Source organism: Rutidosis leptorrhynchoides, unplaced genomic scaffold, assembly GCF_046630445.1.
Source record: "Rutidosis leptorrhynchoides isolate AG116_Rl617_1_P2 unplaced genomic scaffold, CSIRO_AGI_Rlap_v1 contig58, whole genome shotgun sequence".
Lineage (NCBI taxonomy): Eukaryota > Viridiplantae > Streptophyta > Magnoliopsida > Asterales > Asteraceae > Rutidosis > Rutidosis leptorrhynchoides.
In genome coordinates, this window is record NW_027266801.1 from 18,095 (window position 1) to 24,894 (window position 6,800).

At 34.5% G+C, this 6,800-nt stretch overlaps 1 pseudogene; it reads left to right on the forward strand.

Moving 5' to 3' along the window:
• Window positions 1-1,427: 1,427 nt before the first annotated feature.
• On the forward strand, window positions 1,428-5,608 carry LOC139884633 (arginine--tRNA ligase, cytoplasmic-like; annotated as a pseudogene).
• Window positions 5,609-6,800: the final 1,192 nt, after the last annotated feature.

Below are 6,800 nucleotides of genomic sequence, written 5' to 3' on the forward strand. Positions count from 1 at the left end.
TTTGGTTGGTTGTAAATCAATAGTTATTCTATTTTATCAAATCTATATTTATAAATATTATATTAATATTCAATACATACAAAATAATAACTAATTTATGTTATATTAATATTAAAACAGTGAATAAATATATGTCTGTTTTGATTAATTTATTTTAATAATTAATTTTGGTCTACTCTCCATTAAATATTTGGATTGTTATTGAAAATTGTAAAATAAAAATAATATGATAAAGATTAATATTGATTTTGTAAATGAATAAATATTTTAAAATTTTTAAAAAAATATTTTTGGACAAACAATATAAAATGAAGAGAATATAATTTACAAGTGGTATATTTCCCATATACTATTTTTTATAAAGTCATAACTTTTCAAACTTTATCCTATTGATTGAGAATAACCGATACGAAATATTAACAAATTCGGTCATGTTAGTTCATAATGGAGGGAGAATCCTTTTTTTTTTTTGCAATTAATTCGTGAGAAAATATTGGTGTGAAAATAAGTTTTTGGAGAAGCATGATAGAATGGATGGGAGTATGATTTAATGGATAAATTGAAACAAGTTGTCACAGCATAATAGTCAATCACGAATAGTTTTGTCAGTGTACTGAAAGTTACTACTCTATCTACTTCAAGCAATGAAATCTGTTTCGATCTATTTTAAGTGTCATTTTATAAAATTTATGTTTTAAATTATTTTATTTAATATTATTTTTAAATTTATTTTAATTAATATTCTATTTTAAATAATTTTTTATAATTAATTAAATAATAAATGATAAATAAATAAATAATATTTTCAATTATTAAATTTTTTAAAAATTCACAAATTTTATTACGAGATTATATAAGGCGCGATGAAGTATCTATTTAAATTATATCGAGGCACTTTATCGAATCAAAAGGGTAGATATAGAGTAAAGGAAGGAGCACAATCCAGAGATTTCACTTCACTTCAGTCAGATCAGATATAGAGATTACTGTGTTAGCTCTTCTCTTTCTCTGGAATCCAAACGGCTTGGACTGCCATTTACTTCTGATCAGAACTTGTTCGACTTTTTAATGATAAAACCTTTTCGACTTCTTTATGATAAACCTTCTCCGCCTTTGACACTAATAATTAGAGAAAAATCGAAAGCCATCAGCATAAAGCAGTAAAAAATTTATAGTTAGAGAGGGTAGAAGCAAAATCTATATGGAAGAGCAAGGATTGGTGAAGAACAACCTCACTGATCTCATTTTGTCTTGGTCCTTGAATGACATTCTTATGACCAGCTTTACATCGACATGGTAATATTTTAAAATATTTTCTAGTTGTTTGTATTGAAGTGATTTTTAATTTCAAATTTTTATGAAAATATTGACATGTTTTTGGCCAGGATGAAAAAATTCCAGAATCGTTTCAATCTGTGGAAAGTTATATGAATTCGTTTAAACTTCCATTATTGAAAGAGTTGCGTGCGGAACTCGCCTCATGCTTGAATAATGATTGTTGTTATGCTCAAGTCACAGACTTTCAAGTATCAGAAAACAATCCTAATATCCACAATGTCCGAGTTGATTATTGGAGAAAATACAGGATGAAGAGGATGATGCTTGGTGATGTTTTTGTTTTAACATCTTCTAATCCCGACTCTGTTTCTGATCTGTTAAGCTTCAGAACGCCGTCTTATTTGGCAATACTTGCCAAAAATAAGGAAGAAGAGGCAGCTTTTGATGATGCTAGCTCGTTTTTTAGTGTCAAAATATCTGAAGATGATATTGAAATTAGGAATTCACCTTCGTTTGTTGTGTTCTTTATGAATGTTACTCCTAATGAAAGAATCTGGAGTGTGCTTCACATGCGGAAAAATCTTAAACTTGTCAAACAAGTACTCTGCCCTGACTCTGAGGTGAGTAATTAATACTACTTGTGAAGTTAGTTTCTCAGTTTAGAAATGTGATCAACTGTTGAGAACATGAATTTTACGTTTGCATGTTTTCTACTTCAGATTAATGGAAATTGCAGCCTCTGCCTGGAAAAGAACCATTCATCGTCATCGCGGATTAAAGAATTTCAAGAAAATGGCTTGTCTAGTTCATTGAATGAATCACAAGCTGCATCATTCTTGTCTTCCCTTCAAAATTTACCGTGTGATCATAAATCATCTGTTGGACTCATGTGGGGACCACCTGGCACGGGGAAGACCAAAACGCTCTGCGTCTTACTGCTACCTCTCTTAAGAACAAACACTAGGACTCTTGTATGTGCTCCCAATATGGCTGCCCTACTAGAATTAGTTCAGAGATTGGTGAAAGAGACACCTTGCCGGACACGTAACAGAATTGTTTGTTATGGAGAATGCAGAGAAGACTTGTTGAAATGCAATTCTGAGATTGAAGAATATGTGTGTTTTGAAAAAGAAGGAGAGGAGGAGCTATGTCTTGAAAAAGCTTCCATTATATTTTGCACTATAAATGCATCATATAGATTTCATTCATATGAAGAGGACACAGGACTTCATAGTTATCGATGACGCAGCTCAGGTGAAGGAACGTGAGTTACTTGTAGCATTACAGCTTCCTAATATTAGACACGTTGTGCTTTTCGGTGACGAAGGTCAATTAATACCAGTGCTGAATTACACGCACTGAGAATATATGGTTAGATTTGTGAAATCAGCAGGAATGAGGTTCACAAGGTCTATGAACGTCTAGGGGTTCAGTTGGAGGAAAAGGTTAAATTTCTTCCTTGACATTCTTCACAATGACATTGGGATTCATGCTTTTTGAGTGTACGTGTGTGTAGATTTCTTGGTCAATACCTCTGCTAGTCGGACAGCCTTAGATCTAAATGCATGTGATTAAAAAAAAAAATTAACAACAATAATCATGTTACTTTTATAATTGCTTTTGCACTGGTAATCACATGAAAGCTATTTTGTCGAAGTTTAATTGCTTCAATTTGTGTTCTGTGTAGTATTTTACCTCCTTCTGCGAGTTGGCTGGCTTTAGTTTTTCAACAGGGAGTTGTCAGCCACTATAAATGAAGGCCACTGCTCTTACTTTTGAGCATAGAATTGCATGCTAGTGAACTCTCTACCCTATTGATCTGTGTGTTAAATATGTGTATTAATTTTTTTCCACTAAAAGTATGGTGTTAATTACTGGAATCAAGATGCAAGATGCACAGTCTAATTGTTTATTGTTCCTTATTGTCAGGGAGAAAGCTTTTACAATCCTTTCATTCAAAACGTTATAGATGAACTCGACAAGAAAGGATTAGTTGAAGAAAGCTAGGGTGCTAGGGTGATCTTTGTGGAAGGGGTTAATATACCTCTTATTGTTGTGAAAAGCGATGGTGGTTTTAACTATGCCTCAACCGATTTAACTGCTCTTCGGTATGTTTATCTTTCTTAAGTAAATCTTGCAGGTTTTTATCTCTCCTACTCGGTTCTCGAAATATGCGTAAACAGTCGTGTATGTGTAGAAATAAATGTGCTATGTCTGATTTAGGCCACCCTTGCCTACTTTTTCTTCATCATCTCATTCCTTTCTATGCCAGTACTTTTTTTCATCATTTTGTATTTATTCACATTGCAGGTATCGCTTAACTAAAGAGAAAGCCGAGTGGATTATATATGTTACTGATGTTGGCCAACAACAGCATTTTGATATGTTTTTCAAGGTATGCACCCAACAACAAATTATCTACATTAGTTGTTGTATGCTTTATAAATTGTGTGAATGCCTTGCTCTCTTGATACTTTTTATCTCTTGTAGCTTTATTTTATTCATCAGCGTAACTATTTATGAATAATTTAAATGAGCGTTATTCAGATCTATTTACTCTCCACAAATTTTGTGTTGCTGCTGTCTCGATCAATGCATCGTGAGGATTTAAGTCCATTGACCATTTGATTTTACCGTTCAGGCTGCCATGCGTGCAGGTTGGCTTCCCGCTGATGGTGGATACCCAAAAACTAGCCATGTTGGTTTTGGCCTTGTTCTTGGAGGGATGGCAAGCGCTTCAAAAGTCGTAGTACCGAAGTCGTGCGACTAGTTGATTTTCTGGATGAAGTGAAAAATCGGAGTAGAGCAGCACTCATCGAGCGTGGTAGAGTTCTCCAATGCTAAATGTTGCTTAGCTCTCTTCATTTTCTTGAACAAAGTCTTGGCATTTAATTCTCATGAAAATGATCCTGTAGCCACCTTTTTTATTTGTTGTCTAAGACACTCCTTGCTAACTGGTCAGGTAAGGACCTAGAGTGGAGTGAGGAAGAGCTTGAGAAAACAGCTGAGGCTGTTGGTTATGGTGCTGTCAAATAAGTAATGTATTCTAATCCTCTTTTCTTGGTTCAATATCTTCAACAAGTCAAGTCATTAATGGGTACATTTGTTACTGCAATTCTGTAGTAACGCAACTTGTCATCATATTCACAGAAACCTATAATCAACCCGTTTGTTGGCTGAAAGATAGTAGAATGTTGTGCTATCTGATGTTATTTGATCTCAAGCATGAACATATTATAACATCTTCAGGAATTTGATTGTCTTTTGGTGTCATAATTGGCTGTTGCTTTGAAGTAATAAACATTTTATGACTTATGTTCTACCCACCATGGGATTTTTTATCTGGAAACATAAAGCGTTCTTATTCCAGAAACATGTTGGTGTAAGAGCTTTTTCGTAGATAAACAATTTTCAAAAATTCATTAATCTCTTTTTTTTTTTTTTAAGCTGTCACTGCTCTAGGTTAATATAATATTTGGTGCAAAACAGTAAATGTGTCTTGAAATGATGAATATTTGATAATTGAATTGAAAGCGAATGCCTGATGTTGTTTGTTTTGATGTCGAAATTTAGGGAATTACTTTGTCCTTTTTTTTGTCTATAATGTGCACTGACATGATACCAATATGTCTTTTAAACACTACTAATATTTTGGGTATCTTTTATTGTTATAGGTATGCTGACCTGAAAAACAACAGACTTACCGATTATACATTCAGTTTTGATCAGATGCTCAATGACAAGGTCGAATTAAATACTACCAGACACACTTTTGTTTATACATTCAGTATTGATCTTAAATACTGTATTTCCTCCCAAAAAATATTTGCAGGGAAATACTGCTGTGTATCTTCTTTATGCTCATGCCAGAATTTGTTCAATCATCAGAAAATCTGGGCAAGAGATAGAGGAACTGAAGAGAGCAAGCTTCTCCACTCGAAGCCTTTAGTAATTCATATGGATGTTGAAAAACTGTGTTTTCTAATTCGACAAACAACTTGATGACAGAGTTTGACTTGCTTTGGATTTTGTTTGTATTTGTTTGCCACAGAGTGGGGAAATAGTGTTGACAGCACCAGACGAGCGTGCTCTAGGGCTTCATTTGCTGCAATTTGCTGAGGTTGTAGAGGATGCTTGCTGCAATCTTCTGCCAAACACCTTGTGGGAATATCTGTACAAATTATCTGAAAACTTTACAAAATTCTACTCCAACTGCAAGGTGGTCGGCTCCGAAGAAGAAACTAGTAGGCTATTGCTGTGTGAAGCAACGACCCTAGTTATGAGGAAGTGCTTTTATCTCTTGGGCATTGAGCCTGTCTACAAAATTTGATTGTGCTACTAAAAGAATACTATTACTTTGACAAATTTTACATGGTCATTGTCGATGCTAGTAATGAATGAATTTCAAGGCTGCTCCAACTCTCTCTGATGCACTCTTTCTTTTTTATATAATCGAAAAAAGCGAAAGTTGGTTTTAAATTTGGGATTACAAACTCAATTAAGCTAACAAAAATGTCCTAAATTAAGTTATACAACAAATTATTATCAATTTTTTTTTTTTCAAAAAGAAAAAAACAAATTATTACTCATTAATTGAGCATTGATTTGCGCCGGTTTTTTGTTAGTATTGAAATTGATTGATTAATACCTATATATGAAAGGGAGGGGGAATTGAAGCCCCCACAGATTGAGTAACTTATACACGCGCTTACAACTCTTAAAATAACCTAATTCAGCCGATTAGATATGACGGCGTGCAATCATGCTCTGAATTGCGTGAAAAAAAATTGCACCGCGCGATACGTGCTAATACACTCACAAATCTCTCTACTAACAGCCACGTGTAATCCTAGTAACAGATTAAACACAAAAATTTCACACTGTACAAAGCCACCTATGCGAAAGAGAGCAAAGTGGAAGAGGACATTAGACCGAACCAACACAAGATAATCGGTTCCAATCACACACATAGTTTCGAATCAGTTAGAGTGAACCCAATTTATTGTTAATTAAACCAAAAGATGAATTAAACATAACTTTAACGTAAAAAATTAAACGAAATTTTATGCAATGTCCTTCTCTCCCGTCAGTTCGACAACCACCTCTCACCACTGCTACCTCCACTCCGGCCCCTGTCCTTCATCCCGCCGCCTTCGTCAACCACAATACCTGGATTACATAATTCAAATTGAAAGAAAACAAATTAAAACTTCATACAATTGGTTTCCATAACGCACAACACAATCCATGTCATAAAAAATCGAAAAAAAAAACAACTTCAAAGGTTGAGAGCCAAACCTACAAATCTCGAACTATACCAAACAGTTTCGAAATTGAGCTGCCGTAAATTTGAGCTAGACGTTTCAACCGATTTCGGCTCGGATAGACGAGAAAAGGAGAGACGGACGAATTCAGGCGCCGTGTAAACTAATCCCACTACGAATCGCCACCGTCACCACTGTTATGGCCAAGAACTACGGCGAATTCTTTACCACTATCTTCGGACGCGATCGAGATGGAAA